Raw genomic sequence first — 21,612 nt, 5'->3', positions numbered from 1 at the left:
GATGGAGGTGCCGACATGCCAGGAAGGTGTGCGTGTTATGTGTTTTAGTTTAAGAAATGAGAGTCAGAGGTAAGGGAGTGTTTGTTCCTGTTTTGATTTGAAGGAAGCAAAAACTTGTAGGAAGCATGTCTACCTTTTTTTTTTTCAAGACAGGGGTTTCATTGTCTATCCTGCAGCTAGTTCTGTAAACTAGGCCGGCCTTGAACTCAGAGATTCACCTGCCTCTGTCTCCTGAGTGCTGGATTTAGGGGTGTGCACCACCACCTCATTCACCCTTTCTTAAGCCTGGGTTTTCAGTTTTAAGTTAAACCTAGATCTGAAAGACTACTGTAAGTGCCAGGCAGAATATGGTCAAAGCTCTCATCCAGCTCACCGCCAGGTATTATTGAAGGATTCAGCAAAGAGAGACAATGGTGCCATCTACCAGGCAGAGTTGAAAAACAGTGTTAACTAAATAGATATGAATGTGATGTCAAGTTCACACTCATTCACATGTAGCATGCTAAAAACAATGTGCGACAGAAGCAAGCCATGTTTCCCCCAATAGCAAATGAGAAAGTTTCTTTTTCTTTAAAATAGGGTCTGAGAAATGTCAGGCTGTCCTCAAACCAACACCAGGTAGCTGATACTAATCTTGAACTCCTAATCACTCCTAGCAGCCACCTCCGCAAGAGCTAGGATTACAGGCTGGTTCCACCAGTAATTCTTATGCACAATGCGAAAGAAAGCCCCTCCAGAGTCATCTCCTCACCTGGAACACCATAGAACCTTCTCCATTTTCCCATTTCAATGGGAATTGAAATATGTACCACCTGAGAGGATTACAGTCCCCAAAGCCTAGATGGCTTCCAGCTGCCTGGACAGGACACTTTCCCAAAGGCCTGGATTTGAATAAGGTTTTCTCCTTGCCCGGCTACTTGTTTTTTTCACTACCTTGATCTTCTCCCTGGATTGCTTGTGTGTGTGTGTGTGTGTGTGTGTGTGTGTATGTGTGGAACAGATGAGAACACAGAAGAATTGTCATCACAGCTTCACAGAAACCAGCCAGTCAGACAGGCCACAGAAGGGAAGAGGGCTGGCTCCCTGAGCCAGCCAAAACCAAATGCAAGGAGAGGAGGAGTGGGGGGGAGGCTGGGAGCTGGGCAGCACTGGCACGCACATTTATGGGAAATATAGAAGAGATATGATTTTCCACCACAAAGAAATGCCACTATGTGAGCATAGGGTGGCAGGCCTGTAATCCCGGCACTCAGAGGATGGATGGAGGAAGATCCAGAGTTCAGAAACAAACCTGGGCTACACAGCAAGACACTGCCTCAATGAAAAGAAAGGGACCACCTGATGGAGAGACTGAACCCTGGAGGTGATGTGTGTGAACCATGGGAAACAGGCTGGCTGGCAAAACCCTGGCGTCTGGAAGACCTGAGCCCTGTTTGGAGATCTGTTGAGTGTTGAAGCTCTAGCTGTAACACCGACAACCAGCCTCCCAGAGGCTGTGTTTTCCCTGCTTAGTAAAAAAAAAAAAAAAAAAAAAAAAAAAAAAACAGATGTAGTGCTCATGCCTGCCATCCCAACGCTTGGGATGCTAGAGACAGGAGGATTGCTGCAAGTTTAAAGCCAGCCTGGACTACAGAGTCAGAACCTGTCTCGAGAAAAGGAAACAAAAGATTTCCGTTTCCTTCTAACTAGTCACTGTTTACCAGCTGCCGTTGATTCACCTGAATAAGATTCTTTCCGTTCTATAATTATCTTCTCCAACTCTGATAATGTGCTAGGCAAACCCCCCAACCAGCCTTTGAGAGGTGAAGTTGCTCTTATGAACCCTAGGAAAAGTCTCTTCCATGGAGGGGGTAAAGTGTTTTCCCAAAGGTTGATGGGCACGCAGCAGTCAGTGCACTGGTCCTCTCTGGCAGGGCCATGAGGGACAATCCAACTCTCTTGTGGAGCAGATCTGCACTAGAAAATCAATGACTGAAAATATGCATACAGACAAGCAATATTATACAGGCAATACAGGTTGTACCTTAGAAATATATATTTACATATGCGTGTGTGTGTGTGTGTGTGTGTGTGTAATCTGATGAAAAGAGAGGCCATGAATCTGAGAGAAAGGAGGGTGTGTTGGAATGTTTGGAAAGAGGAAAGGAAAGGGAAAATAATGTAATTATAATCTCAAAAGACAAAAAAAAGGACGTGGTCTGAAGGAGTGAGAATTTGCTATCACTCCATAATCAGGGTGTTTCCTTATCCCTCGGTGTATGATTGGGGAGGGTTAAGAATGGGCGTTCTGTGAGTCCATTGCAGCTCTACTTCAGAATGAGGTGTGTGTCCTGTACTTGCTCAAAGGAAGACATTAGTGTGTAATCACTAGACTTTCATTTCATTTTGTTTCATAGCCCAGGCAACCTTTAAACTTACCGTGTAGCTGAGGGCTGTCCTTGACATGAGTGTCATGCTTCCCACATATTGGGATCACAGGTGTGCCCAAACACACTGACTAACTGCTCGACTCTAGGGTTAGAGAATGCCATTTACTTTAGGGTTCAAATGCTCTAGACAGCATGGCATGGCAGTGTCATCCTCACCCATGAGCCATGCCTGCCATCTCTGCCTACCAGGTAACCTGAGCAGGTCCCCAAGGGACAGAGAGGAGCAGAGTCATCAAACAAGTCACTTAGGGGGTCATTCCTGTCTCCGCCTTCTTCTCCTTGTACCCTGCACCCAAGTGAAACCAATGCCTGGTTATGTGGCCGTGAGCCAGTCACTTAACCTCGGTTTGCCTCAGTCACACAGTTTTCTGTCACCAAAATGGAGATGTCAATAGGAGTCTCCTCATTAGGTCATTGTGAGAAGTTATGTGAGCTAATACATGTAGAGCTCAGAGTAGTGCCAGGTACATAGACAGTACTCTTGGGTTGCACGAGGATAGTTCTGACTACAAGAATGACTGTATAATATGCTCTGAATTTTCCATTTGGAAACAGGGGAGTAAAGCCATGCCATTTGTAAAGCGAAATCTTTTTCTGCTTATCCATCACCCTAACCCCTGCTATCTTCAAAGAAACTGAGATTTACACAGAAGCAAGGGCAGAGCTGGGTGCAGAGTTTATACCAAAAAGTCCCAGCACTTGGGAAGCTAAGGCATGGGACAGCTCGAGGCTAAAAGTTCCAGGCTAGTCTGGAAACACATGGTAGGCCCTGTCTAAAAAAAATGAAAGGGAAGAGAGTGGAAAACTCAGCAATAACTTGAAGTTCTGCCAGTGAGAAAATTCCTGAACATATACATATGTGAAAGGGGTTAAAAGTAACAAAAACAGATATGATGTCATGAACTGGCAGAGAATGAGGAACACTGTCAGGCTGGGACAAAAGTGTTGCAGAGGTGAGCCTGCGCAACTGCTTCAGGAAGGGCGCGGGAGAGGCTAGGTCACTGCCCCTCAACATCATCGAAAAGGCTTTTATTAGTCTTGTCAGCAAATCATCTTCTCCAGCAAAATCCCCTTTCAGCAAGAAGTCTCCTGGAGGAAGCTATCAAGGCAGGTGCTGGTGATGGAGAAGCTGGCAGCTGTGAGCGACGAAAACCTCGGGAACATCACCTCTGTGGTGGAAGGTAAGCGCGCCACCTGCAGGCTGTCTCTGGAACCAAAGCACACCCTGCTCCCTGGACTCCAGCAGACAAAAACAAACAAACAAAAAAAAAAAAAAAAAAAAAAAAAAAACCTCCACACACAGAAAAGGCACCCACCTCCAGACAGAGCTTCTCAGACATTTTCTATTGCCAAGATTGCCTTTTAGAACAGGTAATCCGAATTGTTCCTAACTCGTGGACCGCTGTTGCACAGGAGGTGTTTCCACACACTGCTGTGGAAGAGAGGCTGCACTGGACTCCGTGATCTAGAGAGCAGTCTGGCTCTAAGAGTGTGTGGGAAGCTGCACTTTAGGGGGAGGGTGCGATGTGTATGAAGACCAGAGATCAACTTCAGATATCAGAGTCTCTCTCTTTTTCTCGCTGACTGTTTATTTAGGGTTCTGCATGCATGTATTCTTGCAAGCCAGAAGAGAGCATCAGATCTCATTATAAATGGATGTGAGCCACCATGTGATTGCTGGAAATTGAACTCTGAATCTCTGGAAGAGCTGCCAGTGTTCTTAACCTCTGAGCCCCCGGGTATCATTCTTTAGGTTTTTGAAACAGGATCTCTCACTGGCCTGGAACTCACCAAGTAGACTAGGCTAGCTGGCCAGCAAGCAAGCTGCAAGGATCCTTCTGACCCACCTCCCCAGCACTAAAGTTACAAGTACTATGTCACAAGTTTTCTAATTGTTCTGGGGCTCAAACGCAGGTCCTTGTGCTTTCAAGGCAAGCATTTTACCAATTGTACTATTCCTCAGTTCCAAAAGCAGAACTTGGCATGGGGAAGATGTCCTTGCCTTTTTGTGATCTGACCACTGGGCTCCTTGATAAAGGCAAGGGCTCGGGCTCGTCTTTCGCATCACGTATAATGGAAATACAGACTTCTGGGTAATCTGCCACAGAGCCCAAAGCTCTGTCTCTTTCTGCTATAAGTACATGAACTTGGCAGATGTCCAAAAGGTGTGAGACTGGCGGACACTCAGGCTGCAAATGGCCTGTGTCCCAGGCTCTTCCTGATCATGGTCATCCACAAGTATGACTGTGAGCACATACCCCTGCTGCTGTGCTGTTTGCTCAGTCTGGCCTAAAACCTGGGGGGCGGGGGGGGAGAGGCTCCTCCAGCAAACCCTGCTTTGTTCCAGGCCCTCTGAGGGCTTCCCCTGAAATCACTGATCCTGATGATCCTGGTCATGCTGATCACAGGCATTAAGTGTGGTCTCCCAAGGGAAGAGCAGCCTTCTGTCCTTAAGAGCAAACAACTAAGCATTCACTGTGTTCTCTTTGCTAGCCAGGGAGGACCACCTACCAATCCCCAAGAGTCTTGTAGTAGTTCCAACTGAAAACTACAGTCTTAATGACTGTGTTGATATATCTGTTCTTATCTACTTGGGAGACTGAGGCAGGAGGATGGCCAATTCAAGGCCAACTTGTGCTATAGAGGGAGGTTAAAGTTAGCCTGGGCAAAACCATATTTCAAAATCAATAGGAAAATGATGGCTGGAGATACAACTCAGTAGTAGAGCATTTATGGGCTCCTAGGATCCAATCCCCCAGTAACATACACACACAAACAGACACACAAATACACACACACACACACCTCAAATGTTTACAGAAGGAAAGAAGGAAAGGGAAAACTGCCTGCTGGTAGACAAGAAGATTGGGAGTTCAAGGTTATCCTTTGTTTGAGGGCCAAAATGGGTTACATGAGACCCTAGTCTGAGACAATTAATTAATTACATTAATTAAAGTATTTAAAAATAAAAGTACAATCTGTGACAAACACAAAAGAGAAAGCCAGGCGGTGGTAGTGCATGCCTTTAATGCCATCACTCGTGAGGCAGAGGCAGGCCGATCTCTATCAGCTCAAGGCCAACCTGGTCTGCAGAATGAGTTCCAGGATAGCCAGGATTGTTTCACAGAGAAAACAAAACAAAACACAAAAGAAAAGCTAAATTATTCTTGGGGACACCTTGCCCACCCCACCCACGTAGCCACCTTCATCTTTTTCATCAACATCCTATTCTTTTCCAGCCATACCAGAATTCCACAAAAAGCTATCTTTACTGTCTTTCTGGACCAAATGCTGCAGCCCAATTGGGGTCTACCACAGCTCAGCTGACAGAGTGATCAAACAGCTGGAGGCCAGCCGCCAGAACAATCAATAAGGAATACCCAGGACTGGCAGAACCAGGTACAAACAGACTCCTCCTCCATAACCTGAGTGGTGAGGGGCACATAAAAAGACCAGTCTTGAAAAAGAAATGCATGCTCTCCTAGGAAAAGATGAGCTAGACATCTAGACTATTAGAAAAGAAAAAAAAAAGGTGCCAAACATGCAGGATGCCAACGGTGGCATTTTTTTTTTTTCTGCTGTGACAAAACACTAGGCAGAAACTGCTTAAGAAGGAGAGGCATATTTTGATCACATTTCAGGAGATACAGTCCATCCTGGCAGGGAAGAAATTGCCGCAGAAGCAGGTTGGTCCAAGGTGGTGAGAGCTCCCCACCCCAAAGGCTCACCCCAGGCCATGTCAGCCAGTTAACCAGCTGATTCCAGTGCTTCCATAGTCTCCCAAACAGCACCACCTGATTCCAATGTTTCCATAGCCTCCCAAACAGCACCACCAGCTGAGGAGCAAGTAACACTTGAGCCTGTGGGAGACATTTCATACTCGATCCACAATGTCCATGTCTTCTATGTCTATATTGTTACTCATGTTTGTACACTTGTCATTTGGTGTCTGTGGGTGAATGAATGGTTCTGGAACCTGCCATGCATGACTGAGCTTGTGTTTGCTTACATCCCTTGCTTATACCAGTCTGGGTATATAACCTCCATGCTTCCTCCTCTGTACCCCAGATGGCTTATAATACTTGGTTAGGTAAACACCAAGTAAATGGTTGATAGATTACATCGTTTGGGGAGTGACTGGGTTTAGAAGTCCCTCCATGTTCAATATAGATGTGCTTTTCCCCCCTGGGTGTTCTTGGTCTCCAGTTGCTTAGATTCATAGATGTAGGAGCCATAGGCAAAGAGGGCCAACAGTAGCTTTTTTCCATGAAGTGCCTCCAATGTAAAAGTGTCAGATGGTACAGTGACTTTTGAAGACTAGGATGTTTCTATGGAATCCTAGTCTGTGACTACAGTATGAGCCAGTATTTCTACTCTTAAATACATGAAGAGGAATGGTTTTCTCTAAGCACTCCTGTCTGTGTAAGAAGAGTCACAGCTTTAGTCACAACTTAGCCAGAAGTCGGTGACCACTCAAATGCTATGTGAAAATGGAGATACTCTAACACAATGATAACACAGATCAATGATATCAGAGACTCGATTGCTATTACAGGCTATAGTATGGGTGAGTCTCATAGAGTCTATGTTGAGTAAAATAAACCAGGCATGAAAAGTACAAACTGTGTATTTTGTTGGCATGAAAGTTCAAGAGCAGGGAAAGCTCACTTATGTTGATAAAACTCAAGTTACAAAGCCAGGCATGATGAGCCCGAACATCTATAATTGTAACACTTGGGAGATGAGGCAGGAAGATCGGGGAGATAAGGCTAGCCTTGGGTACATGGCAAACTGGACATCAGCCTGGGCTACGTGATGCCTCAGAAACAAAAACAAAATGGAATTCAAGTTATTTGTTTCCTCTTGGAAAGGCTGAGTAGCTCCCAACAGGAAGGGCCCTAAGAATAGCTGAAGGGATGCTGGTCATCTTCTACATCCTGACTTGCAGGGTATCATGTGAGTCTGGAAAATGGGGAAGCCACCCTATCTGGCTGTACACTGAAGGTTAGCTCACTTTAAGCACTTTCCCATACTACTATGATAAAAGGTGAGTGAATAAATTAGTGAATATAAATATCATAATAAAAATGTGATAAAAGGTAAGGAAATAAATGAATGAATGAATGTGAGCACCATAATAAAAGGTAAATGAGGCTAGAGCGCCAGCTCAGCAGTTAAAATCACTTGTTTTTCTTCCATAGGACCTCGGTTCAATTCCCAGTATATACATGACAGCTCACAACTGTCTGTAACTCCCAATCCCAGAGTATCTAATTTCCTCTCCTGGCCTCCTTGGGCACTGAGCACACACATAGTACACAGATATATATGCCAGCAAGGCACCCATACACATAAAAATAAATAATAGTAAATAGCTTAAGTAAGTGCATAAATAACAAGCTCCATGTTAAAGATGAATGTAAGTACCATGATAAAAAAAGTTAAGGAATATTAGTACCATGATGAACAAATGAGCATACAAGTACTATGATAGTCACATTTTCCATAGTGTAGTGTTTATCACATTCATCATGAAATACCATGATAAACGATAGATGAAGGGCTGAGTGAATGGATGGATGGAAGGATGAGTAAATGGCCATGTTCCTTAAGTCACTTTGTCTTTTATTTCCCAGTGTTTAGAACCCTGGTGTCCCAAATCCTGGACCGCTCTGAGCCTCTTCTTCCCCTCCAGCCTCTCCTCGGAAGTCATCACTGTGTTCCAGTATTACAGCTTCTTTACCAGCCATGGTGTGAGTGACCTGGAGACTTACCTGAGCCAGCTGGCCAGGCAAGGTAGGATATGGTCTCCTGTCATGATGTAGTAGTGTCTCGGTCTGGCATCATCTCTGGTCTTGTTACTCAGGATGACCTCCATGGTAGTAGAGCTGCCTTTTCAGTGACTTCTGGACCTTTAACTGTAGTAAACTTCCTGGTATTGGAACAGGATCTCACTAAGCACACTGGTCCCCAGCAGGGGTTAGCTAAACAGGAAATTGGCAGGTGACTTGAGATCTCATTGCTGTTCCTTCCTTCCTTGCTCAGCCTATTTGCAGTGCTATTTCAGATTGCCTTTGTGGTAGGATTCTTATTCCGAACAGACAGAAATGGATTCCACGTGAAAACTGGAGTAAGACAGTGGGAAGGGAATTGAGAAAAGATAGAGAGTACGATAGGCTGCCCCTTTAAGGAAGGTGAAAGGGTTGACTAGGGGTGTGGCAAGCTTAGTCCAACCCTTTCACCCGGCACTTCAAATATTGTATATATCGTATTTGAATTGGAGGGACCACTCTCTTCAGGAAACCAGAAGATATTGGGCAGGGGGCTAGTTTCTGGCTCTCAGATCTATGCTCAATCCAGGCTAAAGGGACAGGAGGAATAGTGTGTTCTCTGGGACCAGGCAGCGTCTGGTACAGCACCACAGAGCAGCAACTTGTCTGGCTCAGATCCAGGTTAGTTCTGCTCTTTCCAGAACATTAAATCCTGCATCAATGTTGTTTGGCATTGTGAAGGAGACATTTCTGCCCAGCATGGGACACATGTGCTCTGGGAGAAAGCCTTGCAGGTGATATGCCTGGCACAAAGACCAGGTCAGGGAGACTCTGTCTTACAGATGAAATGCCTCATGGTATACATGTGATACTAGGCTTGCCAAGGGTAGATCAGTTTTCTAGTCATATATATGAATTACTCAGGGCTTAGTGTGGCAGTTCATAGTTCCAACTCTTAGTGATAGACCTTGACACAACTCACCCATTCAGCAGTAGGATTGAGGGATGACAGTGGGTTGGGGGACTTTTTAACCTTTGGGAAATTTTGTGGTTGTTTTTTTTTTTTTTTTTTTTTTTTTTTTTTGGTTTTCCTTTTTTGTTTGGTTTAGGTTTTTTAGTTATTTTTTTTTAATTAATTAATTTATTTGTTACGTATACAGTGTTTTGCCTGCATGTGTGCCTGCACATCAGAAGAGGGCACTAGATCTCATTACAAATGGTTGTGAGCAATCATGTGGTTGTTGGGAATTGAACTCAGAACCTCTGGAAGAACAGCCAGTGCTCTTAATTTTTAAGCCATCTCTGTTTTCCATTGTTTTTTGCTTGGGTTTGTTTGGTTGATTGGTTGATTTTATCTTTGTTTTGTTTAAACTTTTTTTTCTTAAATTATGCATGTATGTGTCGTCTGTGAGTTTGTGCATGTGTGTGCAGTGCCCACAGAGACCAGAATAGGGCTTTGTACCCCCAAAGCTGGTGTTTTAAAGGGTGTGAGCCTTTCCACCTGGATGCTGAGAATGAAATTCTCTGATTCTATGCAAAAGCAATTTGTGTTCCTAAGGCTGAGTCATCTTTCCAGCCCTTGTTTTTGTTTATTTTTGTTTTAGATAAGGTCTCTAGCCCAGACTGGCCTCAATCTTACTATGTAGCCAGGGATGATCTTGAACTTCTGACCCTCCTGCCTCTATCTCCCAGGTTCTAAGATTACAGGTGTATGCCATCATGCCCAGTTTATGTGATATTGGAGACTGAACCCACATTCACTTTGTATGTGCAAGGCTCTACCAACTGGGCTACAATCCCAAACCTTCCCTTATTCCTTCCCTTAGTTTTAAATGTCTTTTTTTCCTTTTATTATAAAGTGAATAGTTTTTACATTACAGAAAGTTTGGAAAATAGAAAATACATATTCAACTCTCTTTCCCCTACTTTTACACTTTAATTTTTCATTTGAACATGCATGGTTTTAGATTTCAAAATTGTATCTTTCTTAGACTGGAGTTTTTGTTTTTTGTGTGCTTGTTTGTTTTTGCAGTAGTAGGGGATTAAACCCAGGACCCCCATACCAGACAAGCACTGCACTCTGAGCTAATGTCCCCAATGTGATTATTCCTTATAAAGTATCATATCTTGTTTTTAACTTCGTGCTGTTAAATATCAATATTTTAAAGCATTTTATTGGTTTTCTATTGCCCTTATATTTGGACTTTTGGCTTTTTTTTCTTTCCTGTCTGTTTCCCATGTTACTGAATAGACACAGTCTCATTGTTATGTTTTAGAGACCAAGAGATATCCTTGCTGGATATCTAGTTAGGGGTTAGACTCCACTCCATATTCACAGAACATGGTCAGTTTGTCCCAGTGGAACTCAAAAATAGTTCATATTATCTCTAGATTCCTATCAACTAAGTGGCATTCCCCTTCCAGTCCTGACCATTCACCTAGGATTAGGTTTTTGGCATATGGTTTTAACTGAAAGACAGTGTTTACTATGAATATTAAGAAGGTGGAAGATAATGTTTCTTTTATTTTCTCCATTGTATATTTTTACATTTGACTGTTTAATATCATCTGTGTGGTACTGGGTGATGAAGGCCTATAACCACAGCATTTGGGAGTAAGAGGCAGGAGTATCAGGTTATCCTTTACTGCATGGAAAGTTCAAGGCAGGTCTTGGCTATATGAGTTCTCATAAAAAGAAAGCTATATATTTTTGCCACCATTTTAAGGTAGAAATTCAACTTTATATTTTTTTTCTACAATTTGCCCTCATCTCATCATAATTATTTAAATTATTGACCTTTTCTCACTATCATAGACTATGTTTTTATGTACACTTGGGTCTGTTATGCATATGTTTTTACTGAAAACATAAATGAAATGCTTGCATTCTCCACAAACATGCCACTGTACTATCAGAACATGAGCTCTGGTTCCTCACCTTCCAGTTGCCATGGTGCAGACTCTGCAGTCACTGAGAGATGAGAAACTTCTACAGACTATGAGCAACTTCACCCCCAGCAACCTCCCTGCCCAACAGGAAGTCCTCAGGACCCTAGCTCTGCTGCTCACCAGAGATGATAATGAGGTCAGTGAGGCTGTGACACTCTACTTGGCAGCAGCCTCCAAAAACGAGCACTTCAGAGAAAAGGTAGGATGCTAAGTCATGAATATCAAGCTTAACTGACAGGCTTAACTGTCATTTACCGTTAACATACAACTGGGCTCTAATCCTGGCACTCTGGAGGATTGCTGAGAATTCAGGGTGGGCCTGGAATGGAGCTACCAAATTGTTACTAAGGCTGCTAGCATCACAACAATTTCTGATATATCTCAAAATGACTGTGAAGGAAGAGTTCAGAGCTTCCCAATCCGTAGAAGTGGTGGGTGTGTGAGGAGGTGGGAACCCTGGAGGTGGATCTGAGCATCACACCTTGCCTTCGGTTTTTGACCTCCACTCTAGAGATGCACCTAATTTTTAAAATTAAAAGCAAAAGTAGTATGGTTTTAAAATAAAAACCAACAAAGGGGAAAAAAAACTGATCCCTAAACTAAAATCTATAATTATTATTTCATATCTTCCAACCCTGAATCTACAATCGGGTAAAATACACCAATTAACTCTGAATAAACTTGTGAGAATTTGTGATATTTTTTCCCTTACCCTGAACACTGTGAAAGGCCATGCTATAGTTTATCTCAGGTAGTAATTTTTTATATTTTTATACATATATTTTTAACTAGTATCTTTGTACTTTTTATTAGTTTTAGAATACAAAAAAAAAATGGGTAACATTGTTTTTTCATTTTTATTGCTAAATTTGTTCTTTGATAACTTAGTGCACATATAATACATTCTATGTACTCTCACCCCCACCTTGTCTTAGCTCCTCCCACCTCTGTCATATCTACCTCCTCCCACAGGTCACTTTCCCACATTGTTTCTTTCTTTGATCCATTGTGTTTAACCAGGGCCATATGTATGCCCATTGCAACCTAGTAGATCCACCATTCAGAAAACTGTTAAAGGTAATAACTCTCCCCCAGAATTCATCAGTAACCATTAGGCAAGAGATAGGGTCCCTACATGCTCCTCGCCAGTCCATACAGCAGGCCCTGTCTTGTTCCTGCCTAGTACAGTCACCCAGCTGCTGCAAGATCATGTACACAGTAGCTGTGTCATGCCCTGAAGATAGCATCTTGTAGCCTTCTCCCTGTCTTCCAACTCGTCCATTCCTATCTGTTTCCCTTTTCATGATATTCCCTGGTCCTTTGGTGGGGGGCACCGGATCCCTTGGGACTGAAATTACAGTCAATTGTGAACTGTTGTGTGGGTGCTTGGAACCAAACCTGGGTGCCTTGGAAGAGTAACCCATGTTCGTAACCTCTGAGTCATCTCTCCAGCCCTGGACTTTTAAATATTTGAAACAGAGTCTTACTATAGAACCGTGCCTAGCTTGGAACTTTTGATGTAGGCCATGCTGGCTTGAAACTCATCATGCAGACCAGATTGGCCTCAAATTTGCAGCAATTTTGCAGTCTCTGAATGCACATGGTGCTCAGATATACACACAGGCAAAGCACCCATACAAATAAAACAAAAGGGGATTTTTTTTTAGAAATTAAAATCTGTATATCACATATGAAAGAAGATATTGTATGTTCTCCTATTGCTGCCGTGAGGACCAACCTTTAGCAGCTCAGGAATTGCAGGGGGTCCACAGAGTCAGAGAACTAATCACTCAATTGACTTTTCTATCTGAGGGAGTAAAACAGTAAAAAAAAAAAAAAAAAAAAAAAAAAAAAGGACACACACACACACACACACACACACATCTCCAACATGTCGGGATCTCACTTAGGTTGCTAATGAATGGCAAGCCTTCAGCAGGTCAGAGAAAGTGAAGAGGAAATTCAGAGCAGGTGAACCACTGGACAGACAAACAGACACATGAAGACTTCTCTGAGGCCCAAAGCTTGGTTCTTTATTTTATTGGTCTTTCTGTTTCTTGTTCTACTCTCATTGCTTTTCTGTTCTGTTCTTCCACCCTGATGTTTTCCTTCTGTCTCTCCTGATGTCTTCCTTCCAGCTACTTCCTGATGTCTTCTTTCTATATCTTTCCTGGTATTTTCTTTCTCCTGTGTCTTTATTTTTGCCCTTACAGCTTATATATCCCAATGAATACAAGTAAAAACAACATGTTTTCCATATCCCTTACATAATTACATATTACGGGTGAAAAACAAGTTGTCCCAAGAACCCATATACATTCATACCCAAGCAACTTGTTATAGATTAACAGAGTGTAAGCAAACAAGGTATTTTTCTCAGCCAGTTCTTTTGCTGGCGGGCTATATTTTGCCATTGCAAAGAAAGGATCAATCATTTTTAATTAATTTCACAAAAGTTAATTTCACAAAAAAATTTAAAGTATCCACAAATTAAGTTTATTAAAAATATAAACTTTTATATATATAAAGCAACCAGTCAGCTCTACTTTAAATCTTTAGGGATCATACCCACTCATCAACAGTTTTTTATATCAGGAAGCTGAGAGCAGAAATGGGTACAAGGAATTAATTATCACCTTTAATCACCAACCCATCCTAGCAAAAAAGGTACATCAGCCAGCAATAGTCAGGCTGCCATTGTTTCTTGTTTCTTGACCTCAATGAGTCCCTCACTCAACTATGTGCCTTTCTAAACTTTAAATTGTTCCCCACAATTTTCTGCCTCAAAGCCATTAGCAAAAACACTTTAACCTAACTTTACTAACAATCTAAATTCTTTCTAAGCATGGTAGTTGACTCATTAATCTGCTCCAGCAGCAATGCTTGGAACAAGTCAATAGCTATTATTGTAAGTACCAATAACACTGCCCAGTAAGGATATATAAAGCCTTTGAGAGTTTTCCTACAGCCCATAGAGTATGAAGGATTTGGAGACCATGAAGGCAACAATCAGAGCTATGCTCAATAACAGCATGCAATCCTCAGGACACACAGTCCTCTGGGATTTGCCTCTGTAGCTTTGCCAACTGCCCAGCCATTTTCCATGAGTTCCAATGCTTCCTACTGGTCCCCTCACATGCCTCCCCACATTCCCCCCACCCCAATTACCTTCCTTTGTTCCCTGTCTTACATACTATTTGAATGACAAACAGTTGAAAATGTCTAACAGCATCTCTCCTTCCCTTTCAGGCGTTGCTCTATTATTGTGAAGCACTAACAAAGACCAATCTCCAGCTACAGAAGGCAGCATGCCTGGCCCTAAAGAGCCTGGAGGTAAAACCCAGTCCCGAGCCCCACAGTCCCATGCAGTCCACAATCAAAGCCCCTCAGCCTGTCCATGCCCAGAGTCTCACACCCTTGTCCATGACCAGAGCCCCACACCCTTGCTCAAACTCCAAGGCCCATACTCCTATGGAGACTCAGAGACCCTATCCCTGGTCAACACTAGAACAGTCGAGTCTGGAAAATTTAGAGGGAAGTCATGCCATGTGGATAGATCAGATTCTTCCCATATTCGAAGCCCCTCTTGTAGCAGTGTCTCTCATATCCTTGGAGCTGCATAATCAAGGACCTTTTCCCCAAAGAACAATGACTACACAGGATTTGTTAACATCACCAAGTAGAAAATAATTGCTGTTTAGCACTGCCCACAAGAGCCATGTGACTTGGGGGTCAATGTAAGAAATTATCTTAACCCCCAAAAGAGCTGATACGGTGATTTCCCCAGTGTTTATGGTGTATAAATTAGCATCGGAAAATAAAGCCTGCACTGAAGGCTCAGTTCGCCACTGAGTTCTCAGATCCTTTCTCCTGAAATTAGTTCGCAGGAATGTCCAGACTTTGATATCATGACGTGAAGCCATTATCTACAAAGTTCACAGCTAAGTTTAAAAAAAAAAAAAAAAAAAAAACAGGCTCCACCGTTAGTCTCAGGCACTCAAGGACAGCAGGCTGTATGTTGGATGCACCGGACTGCTGAGCAATGGTCACTAACATGCTAGAGGAGGCATTAGTGAGCTAGGAGAGGGCCAAATGCAGACACAAGGAAACAAAGGCTGCAGATTTCCAATGGGAGTGTGTCTTTTGACGGGCTAGAATTTGTGTGTGACCTGCATTTACCACAAAAACATTAGGAGGGGACCCAGGAAAAGGAATGAGAGAGCCACACCTTAATGCTTACTAAAACCTTAGATGGGCACATGGGACAAGGAGCAGACCTGAGGGGACATGAAAACAAGGGATTAATGCCATAAAAGGAAAAGTTAATGATCTGTGAAGAAAAACAACCATGGGAAATTTTGTCTTCCTTGTTACTTGGTTAGAAAATTACCGTCAAGTGACCCAACCATCCCTGCCCCCAAAAAATGTCCCCATTGGTTAAGTATTTATTTGGGCACTCTCCTGGTGTGCTGTGACTCATCATGGCTGAGTGTCTCTGCTATAGACTTCACACAGATAGACACATAGAGCTGCAGTCTATTTGGGCTCTACCTGACTTGTTTTAACCTGAGCATATTCCCAGATGTGCATGACACATCCCTGCTCTATTCCTTTTCTCCCAGAAGATACAGTCCCTTCTGGGAACAGAAACCCTTTTTCTAAACCAATCCCAACTCAAGAAAAGGATTCCACACAACATGGTGTTTCAATGCAAGCACAAGAGTTCTAAAATGGGGGTAATTTTGGACTCAGCGGGCTACAGCTTAAGGAATTAGCTGTTTAGTCTCCTGGAAGACTGGGTGTAAGTGTCAGACACTAATCTGTCTTCCCTGGCAGGCCACCGAAAGCATTAAAATGCTAGTGACACTGTGTCAGTCTGACACTGAAGAAATCAGAAATGTGGCCTCGGAGACCCTCTTGTCTCTTGGTGAGTTTGGTTGGTTGGTTGGTTGGTTGGTTGGTTGGTTGGTTGGTTGGTTGGTTTTTTTATATGTTTGCTTACTTCTGATATTCTCCTGGGAACTGAAAGGAAGTTTCTTGTCCCCTGCTTTGTCCACTTTCCCCTTGGATGTGCACACTCCTCCTAGAACAGGAGAAATCACTTGTGTCCAGATCTTGCCATGCCCCTTTTTCTCTCTGCACAAGAATCGGGGTCTTTTCTCCCTTGTTATCTCCAAGACTTCATCAGTCTATGCCCTGTTTAGAGTCAACACTATGATTTGAGAATGGTGGCTCTTGCCTGTAACCCCAACACTGAAGAGGCTGAGGCAGGAGAATCACCTCAGGTTCAAGGACAGCTTAGGCAAATAGGAACTCTAGAAATCCAGTCGTGACTGCCAGTGTGAGGATGACACACCAAAGTCAGTGTACCTGACCTCTACAGTGAATGCTGTGTAACCCAAATGCCTCAGCCTCTCCGTGGCCTCTGATTACCTGCTGTCCTATTCTCACCTGGCACTATTTCATTCTGGGATATCCAGAGAGCCCCTCCCCTCTTTATTTTGTGAAGGTTTGTGCCTTTTTTGCTTCTTTTGGGTAGACTTGGGAGGATAAGGATGACAACGATTTTTCTTTTCTTTCTCCTTTTTTGAAAGACAAGGTCTCATGTATCCCAGGTTAGCCTTGAACTCACTACGTACCCTAAAAATGGTCTTGAACTGCTCCTCCTGCCTCCACTCCCAAATGCCAGCGTTACAGGTCTGTGACACAGCCGCTGATGTATTTGGTGCTAATGATCAAATCCAGGACCTTGTTAGTGTTAGGTCTATCAACTGAGCCACCATCCTCAGCCAACAGGAAAACCTTTCTTAACTCTGCATAAAATAGTCAGTTTTGCTGGTAGCTCACAGCTGTAATCCAAGCCCTTCAGAGGTTGAGGCAGGAGGCTTGTCACAAGTTTGGAACCAGCCTGGACTCCCTATTGAGTTCCAAGCCAGTGTGGTCTACAAAGTCCCTATCTACACATATACACACGGAGAGGAGGAGGAAGAGGGAGAGGGACAGGAAGAAGGGAGAGTTATAGAAAACTTTACTATAGTCACACTCTAAAGTCTAAAATGCTCCTCTAAAAGCCTTTAAGCCTAATCCTGCCAATGTCTCCAGGAAAAAAAGGCACTCTGGTTTGACAATACATCTTCATCATGTAAAGAAGACTCATGGTTCTTATAACCACCATGAAAATCCCATTTATTCTGAGACCTTCTTTCTTATAGCTATGGGATTAATAAGTACTATCGCTGCTGTTGAATACACCATTGTTTGCAGAGGAAGCGAGGCTAGCCTGTGTTTGCTTAAAGGATAAAATGGTTATTGTGTGGCTGTTTTAGATATAGAAGTTATTTAATTCTCTAAAACATACCCAGGGTATTAGTGGCTTAAAGTCCTTTATCCCTCGGGGTTCTGAAATGACAATGAAGGTTTAAAAAGGTAAACAATAGCCAGCTGTTTGGAAAGCTCCCTTTCCATGTCTCCCTTTCCATGGTAAACTGAGGAGGGGTATCCCATGGCCTGTGCCCCAAGACTCGCTTAGCTGCACTCCCTGCTGCATCTCCAACAATGATTACCACCTCTGCTTCTCTATCAGTCTTTTCACGCTGCTCTCACCATCCAGGCAGGGTTCAGGCGTCTCCACTTGCTGCATGCCCTACTCTCCAGGGAAGCCTAATGTCACCATGCCTCTGCTGCACCCAATGCGGCTGCTTCCTGAGGTCTCCAAGGGGGCCCTGCACTGGGATTTTAAAGCCTTCTGGGTGGTTATAGTATGCAGTAGAGTTGGAAGACCCCACCTCCCCAAACTCAATGTTGTGACTCTTCCTTGACCCTGATGCACAAATACTGGTGTACTTTTCTCACACACAAGCCTAAATTCAGTATTCCCAATGGCAATGGATAAGACACCCTGTGACAAAGGGCTAGAGTCATGATGAACACTGAGAGGACCAAGCCACAGCTCCTCACCAACTAGTGTGCATTCAATTCAACCTAGTAACCTTTGCTGTCTGAGAGACCCTCTTTTTTTTTTTTAACATTGATTTATTTTGTATGTGAGAATGTATCTGTGTTGGGGGCATGCCTGTCAGGGCATCTATGTGAAGATACTTCTAGCATGTAAATCAAAGGGATTGAACTCAAGTTACCAAGCTTAGTGGCAAACATGTTTACCAGTGGCCTTGGCTTTGCCAGAACAGCCCGTGGGGCCTGTGACTCCCCACATCCAGGCTTTCTGTCCTCCAAAACTCTGCCTGTATCTCCAGGCCATGAAATAGCTGACAGCTAGGTATTAGCTAGATGTCCTGAGGGGCAGCTCTGCTTTTGTCGCTGTAATAATAAAGGTTCACGTCCCTCATCCCAAATTATTTAACCAAAAATGTTTCAGTGTGTTGCCTTTTTAAAAATTGGGTATTTGCATATACATGAGATATCTTAGGAGTGAAGTCCAAGTTTAAATCTGAAAATTATGTGTAATAAAGGCAATCTTGTGTACCATTTTAAATTCACAGACAGCCTATCGGGACCTAGGGGTATAAGGCTCCCACTTGCGGAGTCTTACCAGTGCTCAGGGATCTGGACATTGAAGCATTTTGGATTGGGAGTTTTGGATTACGGATGTTTAACCTGTGCTGGGGGTGGCACTCATAGAGAACTTTAGCTTTATTTTGAGGCTCTGTCCTTCTCCAAAACCACTCATGCTAGTATATTCCCAATGTTTTGTTGACCTACGTTCTCCTCCTCATGAAGGAGCTATGCACGGCTGATTAAATCGCACGTTGTCTCACTGAGAAAGCTGCATCTTATCTGTCTCTATGCTTCATTTTCCCCTTTCAAAAGAACAAGAGAACTCTGGAGATTTAAGATATTGTGATAAGCAAATTTACTCTTTTTCTTTTTTTGAGAACTAGGGATTGAACCCACAGTGTCCTGCTTGCTACAAATGGGTTACATAAACATCCCCCTTTAAAACATTTTATTCTGAGACAGGATTTCACTGAGTTGTCCATGTTTTGCTTGAAGTGGTAGTGATCCTTCTGTCTCTGATTCTTGTGTAGGTAGGATTATAGGCCTACACGAGCACTCCTGGCTTTATTCTCTTATGACAGCCTCTCAATGTAGCCAAGACAGTCTTTTGACTCTCTCTGTAATATAAACATTATCCCTGGCTCATGCCCAGCCCTCATATGCCTATATTTTAATCAGCTTTTTTTAAAAAATAGTAACAAAATTTATTTTCAAAATGTTAGATATATAAGATGTTGCTATGAGAGTCAGAGAGATGGCTCAGTAGGTGAAATGCTAGCTGCACACTTCTGACAACATAAACTTAGTCCTCAGAACCCATTTAAAAAGCTAGAAGCACACACATCTGTAATAACAGCATCCTACAGTGAGATGAGAGACGGAGGCAAAAGACTCACTCAGACGCTCAAAGACCAGCTAGAGTGGAGTATGTAGTGTGGAGTATGCAATGCGGTTGAAACAAGAGGGACCAGAATGCTGTCCTCCACGTGCATGTGGTGATGCACATACACCCACATGCAGCCACATACACCCACATACACCCACATGCACCCACATACACCCACATGCATAATAACTAAATAAACAAGAGGTGCAGCTATAAACAAGACTGAATGATCCATTGCCTGGAAGAGCACTGTGTGTTTAGGGGATTAACTTCGCTAGGGTTTCTGATGCTGTGAAGAGACACCATGATCACAGCAACTCTTATAAAGGAAAATATTGAGATGGCGGCTTGTAGTTTCAGAGGTTTATTTAGTACATTGTCATCATGGAAGGACATGGCATCTGGGAGTGTGATGAGATATAGTACAGGAAGAGGAGCTGAGAAGTCTACATCTTGGCCCAAAGGCAACAGGAAGTGAACTGAGATACTGGGTGTGGCTTGAGCATAAGTGAGACCTCAAAGCCCATCTCCACAACCCATCTCCACAGTGACACACTTCCTCCAAAAAAGGCCACACCTATTCCAACAAAGCCACACCTCCCAATAGTACCATTCCCTATGAGCTTGTAGGGGCCAATTACATTCAAACTACCACAGGGGTAAAGACTAATTTTTATCTAAAGCCTGAAAGCCTAACTTTTAAAAATTAACTTTTACCTCTAGTCATGTAGACATACATAATGTTATAATGCATAATGATATGTGTGTGTGTGTGTGTGTATGATATAGTGTAACTAAATCAATATAGAATATATTCAAGTTACATGGAGATTCAATGCACTGAGGTCAAGGATAAGCCTTACTGAAATCCCTAATGCACTAAACAAAAATTAATCTCTTATGTGCAGTTGGCAGCAGATGGTATGGACGTGTGCTTTGTCTTTCATCTGGTCACTAACGTTGACTCAAGAGTTCTTGGTTCTTCTAAGCATTGCCTAGAAACCTATAACAATATTAAGAATAATAAAACAACTTCTTCTTAACCTAGGAACTAGCTAAGATAGCAAAAGAAGGCTGAGGGTGTAGGTCAGTGGGAAAGTGTTTGGTCGATGGGCATGAGGCCCTGGGTCCAATCCCCAGGAACTGTGAGAAAAATGTAGCAATAGCATAGCTCCCCCACTCTGCCCTGTGTGATGTATAAAGAAATTAAGTTCATGTTTAAATGTTCCCTATCCAGGAGAAGACGGACGGCTGGCGTATGAACAGTTAGACAAATTCCCCGAGACTGTGTTAAAGTCGGAGGTCGTCATGGAACCGAAGTTGCCACGGCCTTTTAAATTACACTTCAGCACTGCCTGACTGCTGTCCTGACACCTGGCCCTTGCGGTCAAGAGGGTGCTGTGCTGTGGCCAGACAGACAGCACCTGGAACTTGCAGGGTGCTGCCGCTTTGCCGGCGTAGAGATTTCAAAGTCCGATTGCGCTGTGCTGTCTAATTTTCCTTGGCCCACAGAACAGGGATGTGCAGAACTCACCGGGCGGCGGCGTAGTTGTGTCTGACAGCGCTTCAAAGTCCATCTTACTTTACTGTGAAATTGAAAATAGTCCTCTTCGCACCTGTTCGGAAGTTCATCTGTAAGCTTGAACTCTTCGTGCTTCCGTGTGCTATTTGGATAAGTAGTAACATATGCCTTGCCACTTTTCCACTGGGTTCAGTGTCCAGTGGCCCCTTAGCTACCTATTTTCACTTTTAAAAACAAAGCACAAAAAAAAAAAAAAACTTCAAAGAGAAGTTTCCTTAGAGAATCCAAGAGAATGATCAGTTGTAATAGACTAAGTTTTATTGCTGAGGATGTGCCCCCCCCCTTGGTAGAGTGCTTCCTTGGCTTGCATGAAGTTTTGGCTCATCTCCAGCACCACATAGGCTGGGTGTGCTCCCCATATAAGCTCAGTGCTCAGAAAGTGGAGGAATAGGACCCGAATTTCAAGGTCATCTTCAGCTACCCAGGGAGTTCCCAAGGCAACTGGGAAGGGAGGCAGATCTAAGTTTTGTATCTTAGTAT

General features: G+C 43.3%; 1 pseudogene; it reads left to right on the top strand.

Moving 5' to 3' along the window:
- Positions 1–5,788: 5,788 nt before the first annotated feature.
- Positions 5,789–20,992, top strand: LOC127234136 (rho family-interacting cell polarization regulator 2-like; annotated as a pseudogene).
- The last annotated feature ends 620 nt before the right edge of the window (positions 20,993–21,612 follow it).

This window comes from Phodopus roborovskii, unplaced genomic scaffold (assembly GCF_943737965.1).
Source record: "Phodopus roborovskii unplaced genomic scaffold, PHOROB, whole genome shotgun sequence".
Taxonomy (NCBI): domain Eukaryota; kingdom Metazoa; phylum Chordata; class Mammalia; order Rodentia; family Cricetidae; genus Phodopus; species Phodopus roborovskii.
The sequence above is the reverse complement of the archived record's forward strand: the minus strand, read 5'-3'. Positions and strand labels throughout refer to the sequence as shown.